The 26,778-nt window shown below is 42.8% G+C and overlaps 1 protein-coding gene across 1 annotated transcript in view; it reads left to right on the top strand.

The window, feature by feature from the left end:
* The first annotated feature begins 2,564 nt into the window (after nt 1–2,564).
* Nucleotides 2,565–26,778, top strand: part of LOC139408347 (multiple EGF-like-domains 10) — a 104,832-nt gene continuing 80,618 nt past the window's right edge. The window contains exon 1 of the mRNA XM_071152110.1: nt 2,565–2,893. The gene's annotated coding sequence lies outside the window, so the exon portion shown is untranslated. The remainder of the gene's footprint in view (nt 2,894–26,778) is intronic.

The raw sequence follows: 26,778 nt of genomic DNA on the forward strand, positions 1-26,778 counted from the left end.
GGTCTCGACCCCGCCCTGTGCAACTGGGTACTGGACTTCCTGACGGGCCGCCCCCAGGTGGTGAGGGTAGGCAACAACATCTCCTCCCCGCTGATCCTCAACACTGGGGCCCCACAAGGGTGCGTTCTGAGCCCTCTCCTGTACTCCCTGTTCACCCACGACTGCGTGGCCACGCACGCCTCCAACTCAATCATCAAGTTTGCGGACGACACAACAGTGGTAGGCTTGATTACCAACAACGACGAGACGGCCTACAGGGAGGAGGTGAGGGCCCTCGGAGTGTGGTGTCAGGAAAATAACCTCACACTCAACGTCAACAAAACTAAGGAGATGATTGTGGACTTCAGGAAACAGCAGAGGGAACACCCCCCTATCCACATCGATGGAACAGTAGTGGAGAGGGTAGCAAGTTTTAAGTTCCTCGGCATACACATCACAGACAAACTGAATTGGTCCACTCACACAGACAGCATTGTGAAGAAGGCGCAGCAGCGCCTCTTCAACCTCAGGAGGCTGAAGAAATTCGGCTTGTCACCAAAAGCACTCACAAACTTCTACAGATGCACAATCGAGAGCATCCTGGCGGGCTGTATCACCGCCTGGTACGGCAACTGCTCCGCCCTCAACCGTAAGGCTCTCCAGAGGGTAGTGAGGTCTGCACAACGCATCACCGGGGGCAAACTACCTGCCCTCCAGGACACCTACACCACCCGATGTCACAGGAAGGCCATAAAGATCATCAAGGACATCAACCACCCGAGCCACTGCCTGTTCACCCCGCTATCATCCAGAAGGCGAGGTCAGTACAGGTGCATCAAAGCTGGGACCGAGAGACTGAAAAACAGCTTCTATCTCAAGGCTATCAGACTGTTAAACAGCCACCACTAACATTGAGTGGCTGCTGCCAACACACTGACACTGACTCAACTCCAGCCACTTTAATAATGGGAATTGATGGGAAATGATGTAAATATATCACTAGCCACTTTAAACAATGCTACCTTATATAATGTTACTTACCCTACATTATTCATCTCATAGGCATACGTATATACTGTACTCTATATCATCGACTGTATCCTTATGTAATACATGTATCACTAGCCACTTTAACTATGCCACTTTGTTTACATACTCATCTCATATGTATATACTGTACTCGATACAATCTACTGTATCTGCCTATGCTGCTCTGTACCATCACTCATTCATATATCCTTATGTACATATTCTTTATCCCCTCACACTGTGTACAAGACAGTAGTTTTGGAATTGTTAGTTAGATTACTTGTTGGTTATTACTGCATTGTCGGAACTAGAAGCACAAGCATTTCGCTACACTCGCATTAACATCTGCTAACCATGTGTATGTGACAAATAAAATTTGATTTGATTTGATTTGATAGTCCAACGCTCTAACCACTAACCACTTGGCTACCTGCCACCCCAGGTATGTGGATATTGGGGATATTTTATATATGAATGCTTCTGCTCAGTGTTTGAGATCAATTGACGCCCTTAACCATGGTGCATTGAGGTTTATTTTAAACTGCAAAACCCTTACGTACCACTGCACTTTGTATATAGGCCAGTCACAGGTATACTTTTATTTACAAAGCCATTTTGGGTTTACTACCATTTTAATTGGGCATTTTTGTTCAGAAATGTGGTGGGCACTCTCTTCGTTCGCAGGACTTTATCCTGCTAACTGTTCCAAATGTCTGAACTGAATTTGGTAAAAGGGATTTTATGTACTATGTGCCATTGGCTTGGAACGCCTTACAAAATACTTTTTGTCTCGATTGGTGTTTTTAATTCACCGACAAAGGATTTTGAGACTGATTCCTTGACCTGTCAATGTTTTTAATTTGCTGTTTTATGATTTTGTTATACCCTTGTGAATTCTATGTTTTTTTACTAGATTACTTGTAATTTTTCATGTTGTCTGTCTGTAATTGTGTAATGACTTGGTGCTGCCTATCTTGGCCAGGACACTCTGAGTACTTCCTGGTTAAATAAAGGTTAGATAAATTAATTAATTAATTAATTGTAGCCTAATGGGCCTACACAGCAAACTACTCTATTGCAGGGGTGAGTTCTGACCCCTAATAATATCTTCCTTCTTCTGAAGTGTACACTTTTGCCATCCTTTATATCAAGAGCATGGACCATAGGCTTGGCCATGCTGTACAGTAATTCCACGTGATACACAACATTTACCGCTAGATGACACCAGAGATGTTGAAAAATTATCCAACGTAAACCTAGGCCTATAATACTGTATGCTCCTTTCATTGGCTCATTGGAGAGTGTTACGCGGATTTCAAAGCACATTTTAGATAAATAAATATTTTCCCATGTATTTAATTTAACATTTTTACATTCAGTAAACTAATTTTGCACATCTATGTTCATATTGAAACGATCCAAAATAATGGTATCTTTTTTTCTTTCAACAGCAAAAACAAAATTTCCAGTTGCCACAAAAAAAGTGTCGAGCCCTTTTTACAAGTCTCCTTGCATCCCTTACCGTCCTGATTGGCTGACGCCGCGGTGAGGTCATCACAAGAGTGGTGCCAGTGTTTTTGACATTCGGGATAACTTTCTCACTGTCCGACGGCTGTTGGGATGTACAGTATATGAGCCAAATCAAAGCATTTTCGCAATTCTAACAATTAAACCACGTTTGTATAATTGGACGCGTACTGTAGGTTTCGTTTCCTATTTCAGTGGAAAACGTTTTGTTTCACCATCCACCGGATAAACTTATTTTCGTCAACCTGCAGTTTTTGGATCATTCATCATTCATTAGTGAGGACCATTCAATTGTGAGGAGCGAAACATTTAAAGGATCCATGAGCCCGAATAGGACGAAAACCCTCGCATAGAATAGGTATGTTTTGCATTAATTATTTCGTTCCTTGGTGTGTAGCCTATTGGGCAATATCTGGTCTATCTAGCCTGCAGTGTACGTTTGTATTAAACATAATATAGTGTTTAGTTGAACATGTTCGAACAATCCTAATAAGAACCTAACTTTCTTTAAAGTTCTTCTGATTTTAAGAAGCCCATCTTTTATAAAGCCCATCTTTTTTTCTGATTAAAATATGCACTGCTTTTCAATTAGGTTACTTAAACATTATACAACGTAAGATGATGTAGGCCTACCATCAATAAGCATAAACTCAGGGATAGTTGATTGATCTCATATTCATGTATTTGAATTAGATGTATCATGTTATGCAATAATCTTGCCACTTAGCATGAGTGACAGGTCTTAAAAAGTGTTGTTTTGGTTCTGCGTTCTGAATGGTGCGCTGCGACGCGGTGATACGAGACAAGCATCGGAAACAATTTCAGTGTCTATTCACGAAGGTAAATAGCAACAGCTAGAGCCCTGTCTCTATTCACATTGTAGTTTTTTTATTACCTCCACGAACATTGGGAACCAGTGAGTTTAGAGTCATTGTGGTTCTGCGTTATCCCGTAAGTCCGCATGTATTGAGCAGCAGCTGGACGTTTGCTATGTATGAGGTCTGGTAGTTTAGCCAAATATTATACATCCTCTTTTCCCCCACTGTAAGTGTCAGTGTAACCGCCGGTGCCAGGGTTCGACCCAGCATCTCCTGTGCGCCAGCACATTACCCAGCTAAGCCAAAGTTTAGGCATTGACTCGGGGGCCAATGCCACTGTTCAGGTCACTAGCAAGGCTGCCCATTGTGTGCTCTGGGATTTCTAATGTTGATTTGCAACTTCTGAGTGAGCTTGATATTGAATTGTGTGTGTCTTGATACTAGTAGCTTGCACAAGGCCTTTATCCACATTTTGTTACATTATAGCAGTATTATAATATTGATTACATTGTTTTTCCCCCTCATCAATCTACACACAATAGCCCATAATGACAAAGCAAAAAAGAGTTAAAAAATAAAAATAAACAACTGAAATATAACATTTACATAAGTATTCAGACCCTCTACTCAGTACTTTGTTGAAGCACCTTGGCAGCGATTACAGCCTGGAGTTTTCTTGTATATGATGCTACAAGCTTGGCACACCAGTATTTGGGATCCTCTCGAGCTCTGTTTGGTTGGATGGGGAGCGTTGCTGCACAGCTGTTTTCAGGTCTCTCCAGAGATGTTCGATTGAGTTCAAGTCTCTGTCTGGGCCACTCAAGGACATTCAGAGACATGTCCCGAAGCTGTGTTGTCTTGGCTGTGTGCTTAGGGTTGTTGTCCTGTTGGAAGGTGAACCTTCACCCCAGTCTGAGGTCCTGAGCGCTCTCGAGCAGGTTTTCATCAAGGATCTCTCTGTACTTTGCTCTGTTCACCTTTGCCTTGATCCTGACTAGTCTCCCAGTCCCTGCCGCTGAAAAACATCCCCCACAACATGATGCTGCCACCACCATGTTTCACCGTAGGGATGGTGCCAGGTTTCCTCCAGACATGACGCTTGTCCTACAGGCCAAAGAGTTCAGTCTTGGTTTCATCAGGCCAGAAAATCTTGTTTCTCATGGTCTGAGAGTCCTTTAGGTGCCGTTTGGCAAACTCCAAGCAGGCTGTCATGTGCCTTTTACTGAGGAGTGGCCTTCTTCTATTGAAGAATGATGGAGGCCACTGTATTTTTGGGTACCTTCAATGCTGCAGAAATGTTTTGGTACCCTTCCCTAGATCTGTGCCTAGACACAATCCTGTCTCTGAGCTCTACTGACAATTCCTTTGACCTCATGGCTTGGTTTTTGCTCTGACATGCACTGTCAACTGTGGGACCTTTATATAGACAGGTGTGTGCCTTTCCAAATCATGTCCAATCAATTCAATTAACCACAGGTGGACTCCTATTAAGTTGTAGAAACATCTCAAGGATGATCAATTGAAATAGGGATGCACCTTAGCTCAATTTCAAGTCTCATAGCAAAGGGTCTGAATACTTATGTAAATAAGGTATTTCTGTTTTTTATATTTAATACATTTGCAAAAATGTCTAAAAACCTGTTTTGTCTTTGTTATTATGGGGTGTTTTGTGTGGATTGCTGAGGATATTTTATTTATTTATTCAATTTTAGAATAAGGCTGTAACGTAGCAAAATGTGGAAAAGTGAAGGGGTCTGAATACTTTCAGAAGGCACTGTATGTAAACTGAGTGTACAAAACATTAGGAACACCTGCTCTTTACATGACATAGACTGACTAGGGGAACGCTATGATCCCTTATTGGTGTCACCTTGATAATTGAGACATGGATTGTGTCTGTCATTCAGAGGGTGAATGTGCTAGACAAACTATTGAACAAACTGCATTGGAATGGGGGTATGCTAGTAGGTTCCAGGCGCACAGGTTTGAGTGTCGATAACTGCTACACTGCTGGGTTTCTTACGCTCAACAGTTTCCCGTGTGTATCAAGAATGGTCCACCATCCAAATGACATCCAGCCAACTTGACACAACTGTGGGAAGCATTGGAGTCAACATGGGCCAGCATCCCTGTGGAATACTTTCAAAACCTTGTAGAGTCCATGCCCCAACGAATTGAGGCTGTTCTGAGGGCAAAAGGGGGTGCAACTCAATATCCGGAAGATGTTCCTAATGTTTTGTACACTCAGGGTATGTTGGCGCTTGTGCACACATCTGCATGTGTTTCATGGGACCTGAGTTTCCCCTGTTACATGTGCATGTGTCTCTCTGTCCATATTCTATTCTTATGTCTGTGTGTGTGTGTGTGTGTGTGTGTGTGTGTGTGTGTGTGTGTGTGTGTGTGTGTGTGTTTTGAGTGCCTCAAAATGCCTTTGTCACATCATCCACCCCCCTTCATCTTTTCAAAGCGACACAGACTCTGAATAGAAAGCTTCCAATGAGTTAACAAGAAGAATGTGTGTACCAAACCATTGAATTAAGCCCATGCCAGTAAGTGCCACAGGGTGGAACTATTTTAGTTGGAGAAATCTTGCCGCCTAGTGTCCCGGGGGCAGTGACGAGCGGAGCGCGAGGCTCCTGCAGTATGGTGATCATTGTCTCGCTGCCGCCCCACAGGCGGCGAAAGCGGAGAGGCGCTGGTATGAGGAGGCAGCGCGGCGTCGTGGATGGAAGCCTGCTTTCTTGTGAATGGCTACGCCAGGTAGGAAAGGTGGTTACACAGGCACCGTGTTATGTGTGGAGCGCATGGTGTCCCCAGTGCGGGTGCACAGCCCGGTGCGGTACATTCCAGCTCCGCGTATCGGCCGGGCTAGAGTGGGCATCGGTGCCATACCGGCTCTACGCATCTGGTCTCCAGTGCGTCTACACTGTTTTATACCCAGTGCGGGCTATTCCACCTCGCACTGGCAGGGCGACCGGGACCATGTAAGGTTGAATCCATGCGCCTGCACGGCCCGGTTTCTGACCTCCACACCCCAGCCCTGGTGGCAGCTAGGCTGTCTCTCCGGCCCAGGGCCTTCCTCCTCTCCAATTCTCTCCGGCGCTACCAGAGCCTTCCTCCTCTCCAGCGCTGCCGGATGGACATTAAAAGCCTCCCGCCTGTCCGGCGCCTCTGCCGGAGCCTCCCGCCTGTCCGGCGCCTCTGCCGGAGCCTCCCGCCTGTCCGGCGCCTCTGCCGGAGCCTCCCGCCTGTCCGGCGCCTCTGCCGGAGCCTCCCGGGACAGTTCCTCTGCCGGACATACGCCGCCCGTCTGCCCACGCCGCCAGCGCCGCCCGTCTGCCCAGCGCCGCCAGCGCCGCCCGTCTGCCCAGCGCCGCCAGCGCCGCCCGTCTGTCTGCCAGGAGCCGCCAATGCCGCCCGTCAGCCAGGGGCCGCCAGTGCCGCCCGTCAGCCAGGGGCCGCCAGTGCCGCCAGTCAGCCAGGGGCCGCCAGTGCCGCCAGTCAACCAGGGGCCGCCAGTGCCGCCAGTCAGCCCAGCGCCAGCGCCGCCAGTCAACCAGGGGCCGCCAGTGCCGCAAGTCAGCCAGGGGCCGCCAGTCAGCCAGGGGCCGCCAGTGCCGCCAGTCAGCCAGGGGCCGCTAGAGCCCCTCTGTCCCGAGCAGCTGCCCCTCTGTCCCGAGCAGCTGCCCCTCTGTCCCGAGCTGCTGCTTCACCTCTGTCCCGAGCAGCCCCTCTGTCCATTGGGGTCATTGAGAGGGGTGATGGGGAGTAAGCCACGGAGGTGGACAATACGGCGGACTAAGACAATGGCGAAGTGGGGTCCGCGTCCCGCGCCAGAGCCGCCACCGCGGACAGACGCCCATCCCCTATAGGTCAAGGTTTTGCGGCCGGAGTCCGCACCTTTGGGGGGGGGTACTGTCACGTTCTGACCTCTATTTCCTTTGTTTTTGTATTTATTTAGTATGGTCAGGGCGTGAGTTGGGTGGGCAGTCTATGTTTGTTTTTCTATGTTTTGGGTCAGTTCTATGTTTTCGGCCTAGTATGGTTCTCAATCAGAGGCAGGTGTCATTAGTTGTCTCTGATTGAGAATCATACTTAGGTAGCCTGGGTTTCACTGTTTGTTTGTGGGTGATTGTTCCTGTTTTTGTGTTTGCACCAGACAGGGCTGTTTTGAGTTCTCACGTTTCTTGTTTTGTTTTCGTTAGTTTGTTCATGTATAGTGTCGTCAATAAATATAATGAACAACCACCACGCTGCGCTTTGGTCCGCCTTTACATCACAAGAGGAGAACCGTTACACATACACTCTTTCATGTAACAAGATGAGAGAGATGACCCCAAGTGTAAACTTGGGCCAAATATTGACTATGTCAGGTGAATAGACAGTGGAGAAGAGTGTCAGCATCTAGACTAGACATGACAGTTTGTCCAAGCTATAGTTGTGTGGTGTGTTGATTATTGCTTTCTTGTGTAGTATGTGACAAACAGGGGTTCGAAACTGTGTTTCCTGCATGCCATAAGACTGTGTTAGCCTGCTGAGTTAAAGCTTACCCACTGGGCAAAAACTGGTTGAATCAAAGTTGTTTCCGCGTAAGGGCATTTAAAAAAAATCCAATGACACTGAACTTTTTTGTAGTTGATTTCACATTGAATTCACGTTAATTGACAACTCAACCAAATGTATGTCAAAACTAGACCTTGAACTGACGTCTGTGCCCAGTGGGTAGGCATTATCTTAGGGAGCCGACGCCAATTCTTCAAGGCTAAATCAAGGTTGCCCCACTTACTCCCTAACACTGCTAGTAAAGAACAGAAGTACAGGCCGTTGCTAACACAGTTAGTCTACCAATAAGTTGAATGGGGGTGGGCGCGGGAAAGAAAGTCCGGAGCATGATCATAGTAGGCTAATCCGTTTACCACGACTGTATCATTATGATAATATAACAAGCTCAGTTTGTTTTTGGGAGTGGCAAGCTCCTCCAGCTGCTAGCAATAAAAACAACATTATTCCTTTTTATAATTAAAGGGTTCAGCCATGGACACAGACTCCCTGGGACAGATAAAAATAAGCAAGGCTGTTACAGATGCTTCCACATTTTTGCTGGTTTCCTATTCTTATTTGTGTAAATGCCTAGCTAGCTATATTATTTTCTCCAAACTTGATGATGTATGTAAAACATACATTTATGATGCAGAGTTTGGACACAATCAGGACTAGGAAGATCATGAGATTTGGTCAGAGTGATATTCAATGTTACTGCAGTACAATGAGTGATACATACAATACACAGTATGGTGTATTTCATGGTTCCAAAGAGCCTACGGCTGGAAATTCAATCAATTACATGCTGTGAAATCCACAATGTGAAATACCAGATTGTTATGCATCATAGTGTGGAAAATATTGAGAAAATGTTTACTGGGTGTCACAAAACAAAACAAAGATGTTCTATATGAAATGGTGTGATTTTGCAGTACAGAATAGTGACTTTTTCCACATTACAGGTTTGATTAAATACCAGCCTCTGCACTCTTTAACATTAGAGTTGTAATAATTCATGAATAATTAAACACTTTAAATGAATGTGAGATATCTGGGAAGAGAACAGAGTGTAAGGGGAGGACAAATGGAGATGTGCCATGACTGACAGGAACACATGTCCGTGTGTACTGGACAGCTATAAGAAGGGGGCAGAAGTTCTTTAGCCTCACAAATAAATAAATGTGAGGGAGCCCACCCTAGTTACTCCTAAAACACTCTTTCATTTTTCTGAGACAGAATCATTCTGGACCTGTCAACGTAACATACTCTTATTCTTAAGTGAGGGGGAAGTTCTGGGTGCTCCTTATGGTGTCTCTAAGGGGCAAAGTACTGTGGCTTTTCATCAATAATGTATTTCTCCCACCTTGAAACTCACCTTTTGAGTTGAACTGAGCTCATATTTGATAAAGCCCAATCCCTCTCCACTATAACAAAACTTATTTGGTTGTTTGTTTAAAACTCCAATCTAGTATTACAATGGCATGACAAATCTCAGTAGACATGCAGAGCTAGACTGCCGGCCTCAATGTCTCCCACTTCCAAAAATCTACAACAATTGTTGACAAAGCCGACTGTAAAATGAACCCGTCTTTCATGCGGTCTGAGTTATCTTTACAAATCCAAACCACAGTTGCAACAATGAAAAGTTCTCATGGTATATTCATTCAGGATGTGTACCCTATATAATTTTTTATATATAAATGTGATACAGGATTAATATCATGTTTGGGTTTATTGCAGGTCAGTTGTTTTTTTTTCCTTCCCCGGGTGGTAATGTATTACATATCTGAATTGAATGATATAGATGCAAATGTATTGTATAGTAGATCACATAGTAACATACTGTATGTGCAATTGGATTGAGATCCGATTTTGTTTTGCACTCGGCAGTGATCTGCTGGTGGCAGGTAGCCTAGCGGTTAGCCTAGCGGTTAGAGTGTTGGGCCAATATCCCCAAGGTTGCTAGTTTGAATCCTCGAGCTGAGAAGGTGAAAAATCAGTTGATGTGCCCTTGAGCAAGGCACTTAACCCTAATTACTCCAGGGTTGCCGTTGATAATGGTAGACGCTGGCCACGACCCCTCTCTTTGAGGGTGTCTCAGGGAGAATTGACATATGCAAGAAAATAAAATGTCCTATTCGAACATGCGTATAATACACACTTGGACAAATATAAGCACCCACCAAATAATTACATTACTGATCTTCATTCAATTATAAACTGGGTGGTTTGAGTCCTGAAGGCTGATTGGCTGACAGCCGTGGTATCATATACCACAGGTATGACAAAACATGTATTTTTACTGCACTAATTACCTTGGTAACCATTTGATAATAGCAGTAAGGCACCTCTGGGGTTTGTGGTATATGGCCAATATACCACGGCTAAGGGCTGTATTCAGGCACTCCGCGTTGCGTTGTGCAAAAGAACAGTCCTTAGCCGTGGTATATTGGCCATATACCACACCCCCTCGGGCCTTATTGCTTAATTATACACCCTATCCCACGTAGCATACTCTGACTCCTACATAGTAATGTGATGTTTCGGATGTAATGTTGTTGGGTTTTACACTTTAGAATATGGAATAATTAGGAAGAACTTAAATGGTTTAGCATTTCTATCTTAATTTAGATTAATTACGGTAATTAAGAGCAAGCAGAAGAAGAAACACATTGGCTAGGAAAAACTCCCTAGAAGGAAGAAACCTAGAGGAAACCATCTTAAAGGGAAAGCATATCCCGGCTATCTTCTTGGTTTCACCCATGTTCTAGCTAGCTAACGTTGGATTCTCCCATGTTTTAATCCAGCTAAATTTGGTTTTGCCCATGTTCTAGCTAAACTTAGTCTCACCCATGTTCTAGCTAGTTTAAGTAGATTTCACCCATGTTATAGCTAGCTCAACTTGTTTTTCCCATGTTTTAGCTAGCTAATGTTAGTTTCACCCATGTTCTAGCTAGCTAACATTGGTTTCACTCATGTTCTAATCCAGCTATATTTGGTTTTGCCCATGTTCTAGCTAAACTTAGTCTCACCCATGTTCTACCTAGCTAAAGTCAATTTCACCGATGTTCTAGGTAGCTAAAGTTGGTTTCGCCCATGTTCTAATCAAGTTAAATGTAGTTTTTCCCATGTTCTAGCTAGCTAAACATGGCTAAATGGATGAGGATGGCATGAAGAGGTAGCCTATCCCCATCACATTCACAGTTCACTCTCTATAGGAAGTATCACAGACGTAGACCCAGCAAATGTAATCTACACTTTATTTGAGCTAGTTCTGATAATTGGAAATTCTTCTCTTATGACAACATTACTTTTCTCTAAAAGTCAAAGAGGGCACACGCTTAACTTCAAAGAGCATTACAGACCTCTGCATTAGATATCAGGGTATAGAGCCAACCCGTAAACCCTAGAAGGGACAGATTATTCAATCAGGAATCATACTGGTATACAGTATGTTTTCAGATGAAGTGTCTATTTGAGATCAGTCTTGTTAAAGACGCTCTAACATTGTTGGCAGCAGTAGTACAATTTGATCCTAAGTCCCAAATTTGGCAGCTTGATCAGCGTAACAGAGGTCAATTGCCGGGCAACAGGGATAATTGTACAGTGGAACATTTGCACTAAGGGCTGAATCAAGTGAGCTGTTTTCAGGGTCAATGGCTCAACGGCACCCAGGACTTGAAACCAGGTTGCATGTTTTGTCACAATATTGTTTTGAACGTTCATTTTAGGACTGATGCCCAACTGAACATTCTCTCAATGCATTCCCAATGGGCGTTGATGAAGAGTTCATCTAAAGTGCATTACTGTTAGCATACTTTCCCTAATGCACATATTTTTTAACTGCACAATGGCATAACATTCTATAATACAATTTGTCATAAGATAACATCGTTTTGGCGTTATGACTAAGGCTTTCACGGTTGGAGCCTACCGACATATCCCTCTGATATCTCTCTCTGCTGTTTGGGTCTGGGTCCTCAGGGCAGCAAAGTGTGTAACTCTATATTTTCACTCCAGGCCTCTCGTATCCAAGTCCACTGCCTGGAAGCCGCCATAAACGGGCGACTTTACTGTCATTTCCTGCTCTCTTGTCTCTGGTGGCAGCCACACTTCCCATCCTTACTGTCTGACCCTCCTCATCCCCTGATGTCTGACTGTCTGGAACCAACGACCTCCTTTGGTTCTAATCCCACTTCTGATTATGAAAACTAGAGCGTTAGGTGAAATGATATGCGGACACTGGCCAGACCTGGGCTCAAGTAGTATTTAAAGTCTTTCAAATAATTTGCGCGTTTGCTCAAGTCGGCTTGGAGTACCGGATAGACGGGGCTGGACAGTTTTGAGACAGGAAAGCTCAATCAATCACAGCTAACGCAGGTGGGGCATCAAATGGACCAAGTTACCTTTTTTGGGGTTATGGGATGAGCAAAAATGCTGTATCCTCTCACCATCTGTCAACATACATGTTTATGAGTATATCCTAATGTTTTTTGTTTCCCCAAACACGTTTGACCATTAGTGGAATCCCCCTTTAAAGTGCGATGCTTTATTGGGTTGTGTGAGCTTATGTGTTGTGCAGGGATCACTTGGCATTTAAAAAAAACATTTTTTATTTAACCTTTATTTAACTAGGCAAGTCAATTAAGAACACATTTTTATTTACAACGACGGCCTACCAAAAGGCAAAAGGCCTCCTGCTGGGATTGGATTAAAAACACAAATATAAATAAAATATAAATATAGGACAAAACTCACATCACGACAAGAGAGACAACACAACACTACATAAAGAGAGACCTAAGACAACAACATAGCAAGGCAGTAACACATGACAACATAGCATGGTAGCAACACAACGTGACAACAACATGGTAGCACCGCAACATGATAGCAGCACAAAACATGGTACAAACATTATTGGGCACAGACAACAACACAAAGGGCAAGAAGGTAGAGACAACAATATATCTCACAAAGCAGCCACAACTGTCAGTAAGAGTGTCCATGATTGAGTCTTTGAATGAAGAGATTGAGATAAAACTGTTCAGTTTGAGTGTTTGTTGCAGCTCGTTCTAGTCGCTAGCTGCAGCGAACTGAAAAGAGGAGCGACCCAGTGATGTGTGTGCTTTGGGGACCTTTAACAGAATGCGACTGGCAGAATGGGTGTTGTATGTGGAGGAAGAGGGCTGCAGTAGATATCTCAGATAGGGGAATTGTACAGCTTTTCTGAATGCACCACCTGTCCCAATAAACAGTAGCAAGGGGCTGCTTAGAGAAAGACCATTTGAACACCGTAAGCTTTGGAGACATTAGTGAGCATGGTAAGTGGCAACCGACACACACACACACACACACACACACACACACGCACGCACGCACGCACGCACGCACGCACACACACACACACACACACACACACACACACACACACACACACACACACACACACACTCTTAATTAGGCTGTGCCTCTCACTGCTTGTGCCTGGTACTTCACTGAACAGTGTCTTACTGTAGTAGTTCACATACAGTAGTTGACATTTTCTAGACATTTGTTTAGTTCTGTTATTTAGCTAAGTGGGTTCCAATGTATTTCCTGATGTGAAATGAAATAGAATTTTCCCCAATTCTGCTCTACATCTTCTATAGCAAATACATTGAACCCAGTGATGCAGTGGAGGGTAAAGTTTACCAACCTTTTGGGAAAAAATGCATTGAAAGTATAGCGAACCTAATTCTTTGCACCGTGACTGCCAATCAAAGTTTCCCCACCAATTTTTCTAGCACTACATTACTGATTGAAACGCCATGTCTTAAAGCATTGGATTTCCATACCTTCATACAGTTTCTGTACCATAACAGGGTAGACGGTGTTACCGGCAGAGAGGCTATTTTTTTTGATTATTTCTTATACTAACAAAATACTAACTAACAAAATACTAGCGAATTCCTTTAGCGGACGCTAGCTATATGCTAATAAGCACAAGCGAACATAAACCAAATGCAAGGACAGACAACCTGGCTCATAAAGTTATACTATCTATATACTATCTATATATTATAGATCGTATTATATATTATATATATACTATATATTATACTATCTATCTCAAAAGGCTACTCACACTTGATCCAGAAGGGGATTGATTGTCTTTGCTGTAATCAAGCAGCTTGATATTGCAAGCTAGACACCTAATGTTATAGCTAGCAAGTTAGCAAACCAAAATGCATAGCTGGAGCTCTGAGCTGGAGAAAATGTACTTGGCACATCTTAGATAGTTAACTTAGTTGGCAAACATTAGTTGTGAATTCCTTGGATCGTCACCTCACATTTGCTAAGCCCCATGCGCTCTTTGTAAACGAACAATCACATTTTTGGGGGACGGTATTGAAAATCATACCGTCAGTACTTCAAAATACCCTTTTATACCGTGTATACGGTATACCACCCAAGCCTATTAGGTAGGGAGATAAGTAGTTGGTAGAGGACTAGACTCATTATGGGACCCCATACTGGAGCAGTTTCCCAGGCAAAGTGTGTTTAAAAGTAAGGCAGGTTGTCCTGGTATACAGCTGAGTGGGTCAGGTGAAAGCCAGACGACACACCACAGATGACAAGAGACACAGCAGCTGCGTTTGTTCTCTCTCTCTCTCTAACCATATCAATTTGAATCAATCTAGATAAAGACAACTTTAAAGCTTCACTAAGAACATAGACCTACTCACTCATTCTCTCTCTACCGGTAAAAGTTTCCAACTCAAAAGCTTCACGTTCACACTAGCCAAAGGTTAATTGAATTACAGTTTTTCTCAATTGCTAAAACACAATTTCTGAAACCCTGCTCCATTTCCTGAAAACATTAAACACAAAACCTCATCTTCAAGCACTATTTACAAAACCTCTGACTCCTCTTGCAAAATGAAACATTCGCCTCAAAACAGTTTTACCTGTGTTCAAAATCAAACACTGCTCTCAAATCATAAACAAAGTGATCAAAATGATATACACTCTCAAGCAGTCAGTAAAAAATACACCGAAAAATAGAAAACACATTGTTCAGAACATACAATTCTCAGGGAGAAGTACATTTTTAATCTAAAAAAATATTCATATTTTTCCATCAGTCTTTTGATGAACGAAAACATGTTCTATCATAGTAGCTCAACATTGATCAGAAATGACTACTCTGCTTTGCTCTTTGCAATTTTGTGTTTTGTTCTTCCTCCTCCTTGTACCCCTATTTTTACAGTACTGCACCCTGCATCTCACAAACTTGTCCTTTGTCTCTGTGATACTGTAATTCTTGTTCTTTGTTGATATGAACCTGCAACCAGTCAAAATCTATTGAGCAGTCAGTACTGTTAATACAGTTTTTTCCAACTGCTTACACACAAAATCTTTTCATGTCACACGATTTTTGAAACCTCTCACTTACTTAAAGTGCTGAACTACACACCAAATATCCAAAACCATAAGCTATTTCTCAGCCTTTGACTCAGTTGTCAATTGCATAAAACACTTTTTTCAAAACACTACACACAATTCTTTACCTAAAACACAAAAATCTAACAGGAAGGGACTTGCTTTCCTTTTCCAAACACAACCAATCAAAATGCGACACTTTATTCACCACACACGCTCCTCACATGTGCAAACATGTGCAAACACTAATAGCTTAACTGATCACTAACCAATCACTGCTTTACTGTAGTATAGGCCTATAAATAGGTCACAGATTACCTGTTTTGAACAATGGATGCCAACAATGGACAGAGAGCAAGAGGAGTAGGAGGGAGAGGAAGATGAAGAAGAGGACGAGGGCAAAGAAGAGAAGGAAGGAGAGCCATCTCTGATGAGATTAGGGCAACACTTGTTGATCATGTGATCAACCACAGTTTGACCATGAGAGAGGCTGGACTGAGAGTCAAAGACATCATGGAGGACGAGGACGCTTGTTTACAGATGTACAAGAGACTGCAATTATAAATATGGTCTATGTGGGGACATAGAGGTTGCCTCTGTCCAAGGTTGGATACGCCATGCTAGGAGATACAGTGCCTTGCGAAAGTATTCGGCCCCCTTGAACTTTGCGACCTTTTGCCACATTTCAGGCTTCAAACATAAAGATATAAAACTGTATTTTTTTGTGAAGAATCAACAACAAGTGGGACACAATCATGAAGTGGAACGACATTTATTGGATATTTCAAACTTTTTTAACAAATCAAAAACGGAAAAATTGGGCGTGCAAAATTATTCAGCCCCCTTAAGTTAATACTTTGTAGCGCCACCTTTTGCTGCGATTACAGCTGTAAGTCGCTTGGGGTATGTCTCTATCAGTTTTGCACATCGAGAGACTGAAATTTTTTCCCATTCCTCCTTGTAAAACAGCTCGAGCTCAGTGAGGTTGGATGGAGAGCATTTGTGAACAGCAGTTTTCAGTTCTTTCCACAGATTCTCGATTGGATTCAGGTCTGGACTTTGACTTGGCCATTCTAACACCTGGATATGTTTATTTTTGAACCATTCCATTGTAGATTTTGCTTTATGTTTTGGATCATTGTCTTGTTGGAAGACAAATCTCCGTCCCAGTCTCAGGTCTTTTGCAGACTCCATCAGGTTTTCTTCCAGAATGGTCCTGTATTTGGCTCCATCCATCTTCCCATCAATTTTAACCATCTTCCCTGTCCCTGCTGAAGAAAAGCAGGCCCAAACCATGATGCTGCCACCACCATGTTTGACAGTGGGGATGGTGTGTTCAGCTGTGTTGCTTTTACGCCAAACATAACGTTTTGCATTGTTGCCAAAAAGTTCAATTTTGGTTTCATCTGACCAGAGCACCTTCTTCCACATGTTTGGTGTGTCTCCCAGGTGGCTTGTGGCAAACTTTAAACGACACTTTTTATGGATATCTTTATGAAATGGCTTTCTTCTTGCCACTCTTCCATAAAGGCCAGATTTGTGCAATATACGACTGATTGTTGTCCTATGGACAAGTCTCCCACCTCAGCTGTAGATCTCTGCAGTTCATCCAGAGTGATCATGGGCCTCTTGGCTGCATCTCTGATCAGTCTTCTCCTTGTATGAGCTGAAAGTTTAGAGGGACGGCCAGGTCTTGGTAGATTTGCAGTGGTCTGATACTCCTCCATTTCAATATTATCGCTTGCACAGTGCTCCTTGGGATGTTTAAAGCTTGGGAAATATTTGTGTATCCAAATCCGGCTTTAAACTTCTTCACAACAGTATCTCGGACCTGCCTGGTGTGTTCCTTGTTCTTCATGATGCTCTCTGCGCTTTTAACGGACCTCTGAGACTATCACAGTGCAGGTGCATTTATACGGAGACTTGATTACACACAGGTGGATTGTATTTATCATCATTAGTCATTTAGGTCAACATTGGATCATTCAGAGATCCTCACTGAACTTCTGGAGAGAGTTTGCTGCACTGAAAGTAAAGGGGCTGAATAATTTTGCACGCCCCATTTTTTTGTTTTTGAAAGTTTGAAATATCCAATAAATGTCATTCCACTTCATGATTGTGTCCCACTTGTTGTTGATTCTTCACAAAAAAATACAGTTTTATATCTTTATGTTTGAAGCCTGAAATGTGGCAAAAGGTCGCAAAGTTCAAGGGGGCCGAATACTTTTGCAAGGCACTGTACTTCCCTCGATGTTTGGCAAGAGAAAACGTATCCTGTGATGTGGACAAAGTATTGTGGCCAGACTCAGGCCGGAGAAGAGATGAAGCGTAGCTTAGCACCCCCCCCCCCTACCAATTCCTGGACTGACCCCCCGGGACCCCACACACACAATTGTGTTCTTAACTGTATTCTAAAGAATATACTTTTGGTTTACATATGTTTATGGTTTTGTTGTATGCTACTGTATACAACAGTAATGTTTGGCCTAATAAATATTTTCTGTTTCTACATTGCATTGGTGTTAACAGTGTACTTGTTACCCCTCTCAGCAGATTACTTTCACTGTAGAACATTGTATTGACATGTAGATATAAGCCTATGAAAGACCAAAGAGCTTTAGATTTAGAACAACAGTGTTTACATGGTATATCCAAAAATGTAGTATTATGAAAGCAGTGTTTGCCATTTGATGCAAATGCTTCATTCCGACATGTGTTTATGGCATTTTGAATGCAGTGTTACATTTTGAAGGAGATGTGAAGCATTTTGCATTTTGTGTGTGCAGTTTTGGGAATTGTGTGTAGAGTTTTGAAAAAAAGGAGACAGTTTAGAAAACTTGTGTAAGCAGTTGGAAAAAACTGTAAATGGAAAGCACAATGTTCAGGGCCATACAATCTGTCCATTGTACAGTATACAGCCTACAATGCACTGTACTACAGTATCCATTCTCAGACTTTCTCCTTCCCACCTTCAACAACCTGTTTGCTCTCTGAACTGGCTTATATTGGTTGTGTCGCATCATTTGAAACAGGTTAAATCAATTTTGAGTGGTTGTGTTCAATCAATGACATGTCTTCTCTATTTGTATTTGATTGTTGCCACTTGTGTTTACCAGTATGGATGACATGTGCATTAGAGTGCAGAATGTGTTTTGAGAATGAGAATGTTTTTAGAGTTTTGCTGAAAAGTCTAAGTGAGATCTGCAAATTGTGTTTTACCATGTGAAATGGTTTAAGGTATTGACAACAGACTGCATAATTAGCTAAATGAGTCCAGGCAACTGAGAACTTTGTTCAGCCAATGGGTTTTAGTGTTTTAGCAATTGAGAAAAACTGTAACCAGATAAGGACATTTGTGATAAGGTGTTTGGAGTCCTGCCCCACCACTGTGACATACACGAACACACAGTCGAATACACGCACCCACACAAACGCACACACAGCACAGGGTCATTCATGTTCCTCCTGAATGTAAAGGAAATGGGAAGTGCTAGATTATTTTTGATTATCTAGTAAAGGAAACTGTCTGTCCTGTCGAGGTATTCCTACTGCAAGTCCAATCAAAACTCATGAACTAACTCACTTGATTTATAAAGCAGATGTCACAGGAAGAGATCATGGCACTGTCAATTTAGCAATTTAGCTAAATACATCCTCTGGGTCATTTACATGCTAATGTGGGCTGACAAATGACAGATCTGACATTCAAACTTTTTAAGAATTCAATTCGCCTTCTAAGAAGAAATAATTGAACGTTTTAGATTTAAAGTATCAAAAGATGGCAAGATGTTTTGTTCTGTGTTGTAGGATTTGTCAGGTGAAAACTCAACCTCCTATCTTAGTTATTCACACTTGTACATGTAGTTGATAAACTCAAGGTTCAAACCCTGCCAAAGCCCTGCCATAGTCTAGCGTCCTGTCCAGGGTGTGTACTTGTACTGGCTACTACCCAGCTAGCACATTTTGTTCCTTGGAAGTTGTGGGACCATACTTTTGTGGTTTCCCATTGTTTCTGGGAACGAAGCCATAAGTTTCCTGACTGGTAAAACTGCATTTTTAAGTTTTGAGAACGGAAGTGAGATTTTTGCCTGTTCTGGTAACGTTCATTTGAAGTTGCAGGGAGTTTCTGAGAACGTTTTACTCCTGTTCCCTGAAAGTTTTCCTGAGAGGTTTTATTAACATTCTGAGAATAAAAAAATCATAAGTTATTTGAAGGTAATTAAATAACGTTTGAGAACATGTTTCAATAAGAATTCTAATAACACTGCTAGCTTAATATATCCTTTTTGAACTCCATGCGCAGATGAAAATCCATTTGCTTAGGCATTAATTATGCAAACACATTTATTTTTTATTGTGGCGCGGCGTCAGTGCGATTCAAACCAATGATCTACGGTCCTCTAACCATGGAATTAGTCCCCTGCGCCACCAATACATTCAGAACAGATTTCACAACGTATTAACTGTGTGACCTCAGGCCCCTACTCTACTACCACATATCTATAACACAAAATACATGTGTACGTGTGAGTATGGTGCGTATGTTATCGTGTGTTTGTATTCATGTGTCTATGTTTGTGTCGCTTTACAGTCCCTGCTATTCCATAAGGTGTATTTGTATCTGTTTTTCAAATCTAATTTTACTGCTTGCATGAGTTACTTTATGTGGAATAGAGTTCCATGTAGTCATGGCTCTATGTAGTACTGTGCGCCTCCCATAATCTATTCTGGACTTGGGGACTGAACAGTAGTCCAGGTGCAACAAAACTAGGGCCTGTAGGACCTGCCTTGTTGATTGTGCTGTTAAGAGTGCAGAGCAGTGCTTTTTTTATAGACAGACTTCTCCCCATCCTAGCTACTGTTGTATCAATATGTTTTGACCATGACAGTTTACAATCCAGGGTTACTCCAAGAAGTTTAGTCTCCTCGACTTGGTAAATTTCCACATTATTCATTACAAGATTTAGTTGATGTTTAGGGTTTAGTGAATGATTTGTCCCAAATATAGTGTTTTTAGTTTTTGAAATATTTAGGACTAACTTATTCCTTGCCACCCATTCTGAAACTAACCACGCTCTCAACAAGCTCTAAGAAACATATGGTTCTCAGAACGTTATGTGCTCGCTGGGTACTTATTGTCCCCAATCACCCAAAACTGTTGCACCCTATGCACCAATTGGCTATTGCCTGTTTACCACTCTTCAGTATCTGACTCTACTGCTGTCATAACTGACAACTCCACTAACCAGCATATACTGTGTAAAACAGCTTGTCATTTCGTCATCTCAATTCTGAATAGTTCTCTAGTGAACTAACTTTGGACGGCTAAGCCCCACGTTGGCAGAAGTGCCTAAAGAAGACAGCATGTTTTGGCAAATGAATACTTTGTGCACGGACTCAGTCCGTCCTCTGTTTGTGCTTGAATGAACTTCCCCGGGGCATCCGATACTGGACTGCTATGCACAGCATATCAAAGCCCTGTTGGCCCCCTAAGCCCTGCATCAGGAGTGGTGTGTATAGTGTGTGTAGGGTTCTTTCACACGCACAGCAACACCCTTGTTTGTGAACTGCTGCAGTTGTCCAAGGGGAGGGGGTTTGGGGTTTTGCGGGGTGGGTGCAGCTGTGCCCGTTAGCTCAGTGAAACCAGAGAGCGAGCCCCTGGTGCCCCCATTAACCGCCCACATAGACACACTGTCATCAGCGAGAGGACGCAGAAGCCCGTCTTCTCGTAGACTTCCACCGTCCTCTTTCTACTGGGGTTTCCTTGGTGGTTAGCCTTTTATTTGGTTAGCTAGCTAGCACAGAGAGATGTGGAGACCAGCTGTAGAAGCAATGTGGTCAGATCATATGCATGAAGTTGCATCCACCAGGGGTGTCTTTCTATCACTACAAGCTTCAATCCTTGCAGGAAGCCCAACCTGCCACACTAACAATGTTTGATTTGTAGACTATGTTGCATATTAACTAGTCTTACACTACACACAATGGGATTCTTTTTATTTGAACGCCTCTGACAAATTCTGAAAGTTCTTTGAGAGAACTATCCCTTCAAGCTGTGAACAAAATCTTGCACGCAAAGATTCAAAGTTTAGAAATCATCAAAGAAACATTATACTATTTGGAGCCAGTGCTGCATTTTTACTTTGTTTTTGACTTGTTTATGTGCTGCCATAGACTTCTACCATGTACAGTTGCCTGGGATGTGACATGACTGTTGATGCCAGGGATGCTTTGTCTAAGCAGTGTACTATCAGACAGGAGGTATAGAAAATAGAGACAGAGAGAGAGCAAGAGAAAGAGAGAGCAAACTGGTTTCAACATGGCCATTAGCGAAAGGAGGCTTTGGATTCCTCTGAGACTAAACACTGCTAGGGCCTTGATGGCACAGGGATGGGCTTGCACCAATGGCATGCATTGTTGGCTTGGGTTCTTACCCCTCCCATTTTGCAGTCTTGCCTGTAAAATACTGGATGGGGAAGCTGAAGCGGGGGAGAGGGGGATTTCTGCACAAAGTAGTGCAATATTCAAATGACCTGCTTTGGGTCTCAAGGACTTTGCCCCCGACACCCTTCCACCCTCTGTGAGTCAGGCAGGAAGTGGTGACTCAGTGGGCAGTGGACAGGGCCAGTTTGGACCTACTTTAAGAATGCATCCTTCCCTCCTACTGCCCTCAAAAGAGTCCCGAGAAGGTTTCTGAGATTTGATAGGGCTCATTCGTATCAAAGCATGTCAGATCAGTGACATTTGTGTTTTCAATGTGTGACGCTGATCCGGCCTTTCCACACGCACAGGTTCTTCTGTATCTCCGATGTGATTATTGTGGTATATTTAGCTTGTTGTAATGGTGTGCACAGGGGTGGAATTTAAATGAAAATCTAGTGAAAATGAATTACAGAAATATCTCATTTACGTAAGCGTTCACACTCCTGAGTCAATACATGTTAGAATCACCGTTGGCAACGATTACAGGTGTGAGTCTTTCTGGCTAAGTCTTTGCATACCTAGATTGAACAATATTCGCACATTATTCTTTAAAAAATTCTTTAAGCTCTGTCAAGTTGGTTGTTGATCATTGCTAGACAACCATTTTCAATTTTGCCATAGATTGTTAAGCCGATTTATGTCAGAAATGTAACTAGGCCACTCAGGGACATTCAATGTCGTCTTATTAAGCAACTCCACTGTATATTTGACCCTGTGTTTTAGGTTATTGTCCTACTGAAAGGTGTATTTGTCTCCCAGTGTCTGTTGTAAAGCAGACTGAACCAGGTTTTCCTCTAGAAATGTGCCTGTGCTCAGCTCTATTCTATTTCTATGTACCCTAAGAACCTCCCTAGTCCTTGCCGATGATAAGCATACCCATAACATGATGCAGCCACCACAATGATGAGTGGTACTCAGTGATGTGTTGTGTTGGATTTGCCCCAGACATAACGCTTTATATTCAGGACATAAAGATAATTCCTCTGCCACATTTTTAGCAGTTTTACTTTAGTGCCTTATTGCAAACAGGATACATGTTTTGGAATATTTTTATTCTATACAGACTTCTTTCTTTTCCCTCTGTCACTTAGGTTAGTATTGTGGAGTAACTGCATTGTTATTGATCCATCCTCAGATTTCTTATATCTCAGCTATTAAACTCTGTAACTGTTTTAAAGTCACCATTGGCCTCATGGTGAACTCCCTGAGCGGTTTCCTTCCTCTACAGCAACTGATTTAGGAAGGACGCCTGTATCTTTGTAGTGACTGGGTGTATTGATACAGCATCCAAAGTGTAATTAATAACTTTATCATGCTGAAAGGGATAGTCAATGTCAGCTTTTTTTTTTTTTTACCCATCTACCAATAGGTGCCCTTCTTTGCGAGGCATTGGAAAACCTCCCTGATTTTTGTGGTTGAATCTGTGTTTGAAATTCACAGCTCGACAGAGGGTCCTTACAGATAATTGTATGTGTGAGGTACAGAGATGAGGTATTCATTCATGCAACTTATTATGTGACATGTTAAAGCACATGTTTACTCCTTAACTTATTAAGGCATTCCATAACAAAGGGGTTAAATACTTATTGACTCAATACATTTCAGCTTTTCAGTTTTAATTAATTGTCAAATAAATCCTAAAAACATAATTTCACTTTGACATTATGGGGTATTGTGTGTAGGCCAGTGACACAAAATCTCACAAAATGCATTTTAAATGAAGGCTTTAACACAACAAAATGTGGAAAGAGTCAAGGGGCGTGAATACTTTCTGAAGACACTGTAATGTGCACTTGAGGATCTTTCACGTAGAATGTAGTTATGTCTGTCCTGAATATTTCCATCCAATGTACGGTACTAGGTCTTGTCATAAATAGCCATTCAGCTTCATTCTGGAGATATACTGTACATCTAGTTAAAGCTTCTTAAGTGTTCTGAAAACTGTACTGGGAAAATGAATATTTATCTTAGAAGACTTCAAATGAAACAATAGACAGTAAACGATGTTGAATGAAGCTCAATAATTATATCTGGGGAAACAGTCAGTTGTTTGGGGGTTTGCCACACAGATTCCCCACCAAGGAGAAATTCAGAATGGATGAGAAACAGACTCCAAATCAATGTGAACTGTACCACAGGATGAAACGTCAGTGGTAGGGGAGTCCAGGGCTTGTCTTCAATTTGGTCCCCTCAGAATGGAAAACAATGCCATAACAACCATTAACGGAGAATTTGTTGTTGTTGCGGCCACTTCTATTTGCTGGTGTATATTGATTTATGGTTGAAATATGGTTGAAACACTGTTGACTACTATAAAGATTTTTTTATTTTGTATTATGTGCAAAGGTAATATCTTCTGAATGGTTACTTTTGACCACTTTCTTGACAAAAAGGATACGCCTGGGGCTTGTGACTCTCCCTTATCATTATTGGTGGCTTGGGATCACAAATAGCAACAACGGTTTTGGAACCAACAATCTGTTGGCTGAATCCTGTCATTCTGGTAAACTATGAAACAAATGCCATAGTGTTTGAGGGAGACGCTTACGTTTTGGGGTTAAATGAGTCAAAATGCTACAGAAATAGAACTTTGGATGATTTGGCATAAGATGTGAAGTCTTGGAGAATGGACATGTCATGGTTTTAGTAAGTTATACTTGAAAACTAAAGTCACTCTTCATATTCTGTAAGTAACATCATGAAGATACGTCAACATCAGTATGTCTCTGTTATGAAACAAACAGAGTGGCATAACCTACTGTTTGATCTTACCACATCGCACCATGTCGAATCATGACATATTTTTAGGCTACAATGATGAATAGTTTGAGAACTTTTCTTTTGACATTATTTCATAACTCAATGAAGCCACTGACAAAGGCCTTGAGGCCGATATGTAAAGCTTATTTCAAGAGCAGTGATGCTAGCAAAAGCAGTGTGCGGGTGTCTTATGTTTTCATGCACCTGCAAAAAAGATGGCTCAGATGGGCGAGTGCTTTTCGAATTTTGAATAACTCAATGAACAAAAGCATCAATAGTATTTCACGGTCCGAATTACAGGGCTCTGTGTTGTCATCCTCCTCACCGCTCTGACTTTCTCTGTTCTCTGACCCCACCGTGAGGGCATACAAGGTCATTCTTTGGGGTTTGGGTGCTCAACATCATGTCAACTCGGGGCCTCTTAAAACCTCTTTTACAAGGTCATTCTCTGGAATCTGTTGCAATGACTAAAACTAACAAAGCACATGGATCCAATGGGTGTTGATGGAAAGCAAATGGTTAGTGAGGATTTTTTTGTGCCGCAGTGTCAATTCATGCTGCGAGTGGATTTATTCGCATACTGTATATTTCTGAAAATAATTTTTGGTGCTACGCATATGGGAATGTTTATGTGGTTTGTATATTTTTATGTTAGTGTGAAGGCAGTGCACTGTGAAGTGCATTTTTAACCTCTGAACTATGGGTTCTGAATTATGAAGGGCCCTCCGAAGGGACTTTGAGTACAGTAGTTAGAGTAGGGTACCATGAAAGTAAGCTTAATATTAAGCCTGACGGGTGAAATTGAACTTCTAGAAGTATTGACAGTGGAACTTTTTGTAAGGTTACTAAGAACTGCACTTTGAAGAACACTCCAATGGACTCTTTAAGGGAACGTTGTGGGGAACTCCATTGGATGGATTCTTTAAGGGAACGTTGTGGGGAACTCCATTGGATGGACTCTTTAAGGGAACGTTGTGGGGAACTCCATTGGAAGGCCTTCAAAAAGGGTTCACACTGCTTTTTCCACATTTTGTTGTGTTACATACAGCCTGAATTTAAAACGGATTAAATTGAGATGTTGTGTCACTGATCAACACACAATACCCTACAATTGTAACGGGGTGAGTGACTGGTTGCCGGGAAGTCAGGCGCAGGAGAGCAGAGATGGGTGATAACAGGATAACTTTAATATACACCCTGGCCCAAAAGCACAGGCGAGACAGCACAAAGCACAACCACGGTAACTTGAACCGGATTAAACAAAACAAACAAACCTAGTTTAGAAACAAACCTAGCGCAAGCCAGCCTGTAGCGTAACGCCCTACCCAAAGAACAATTCCACACACAGACATGGGGGAAACAGTGGGTAATATACATTTAGTCTGATGAGGGAATGTGAACCAGGTGTGCGGGAAAACAAGACAAAGCAAATGGAAAATCGACCGCCGAACACCGCCCGAACAAGGAGAGGGACCGACTTCGGTGGAAGTCGTGACAGTACCCACCCCCCTTGACGCGCGGCTCCAGCAGCTTGCCGACACCGGCCTCGGAGACGACCCGGATGGCGAGGTGCAGGGCGATCCGGACGAATACGGTTGAACTTCCGCAGCATATAAGGGTCCAAAACATCCTCCACCAGGACCCAGCACCCAGCATCTCCTCTGGACCGTACCCCTCCCAGTCCACGAGGTACTGAAAGCCCCTCGCTCAACGCCTCGAATCCAGTATGGAGCGAACGGAGTACGCCGGGGCCCCCTCGATGTCCAAAGGGGGCGGAGGAACCTCTCCCACCTCAGACTCCTGGAGCGGGCCAGCCACCACCGGCCTGAGGAGAGACAAATGGAACGAGGGGTTAATACGGTAATCGGGGGGAAGCTGTAACCGGTAACTAACCTCGTTCAGTCTCCTCAGGACTTTAAATGGCGTGCGGACACCGGGGCCTCACTGTGGTGATGGTCTGCGCTGGCATTCTATTATTATTATTATTTACCTTTATTTAACTAGGCAAGTCAGTTAAGAACAAATTCTTATTTTCAATGACGGCCTAGGAACAGTGGGTTAACTGCCTGTTCAGGGGCAGAACGACAGATTTGTACCTTGTCGGGGATTTGAACTTGCAACCTTCCGGTTACTAGTCCAACGCTCTAACCACTAGGCTACCCTGGCGCAGCACGGCCCGCTGGAGGTGAACATGGGCGGCGTCCCAGGTCTCCTC

This window comes from Oncorhynchus clarkii, chromosome 5, assembly GCF_045791955.1.
Source record: "Oncorhynchus clarkii lewisi isolate Uvic-CL-2024 chromosome 5, UVic_Ocla_1.0, whole genome shotgun sequence".
Taxonomy (NCBI): domain Eukaryota; kingdom Metazoa; phylum Chordata; class Actinopteri; order Salmoniformes; family Salmonidae; genus Oncorhynchus; species Oncorhynchus clarkii.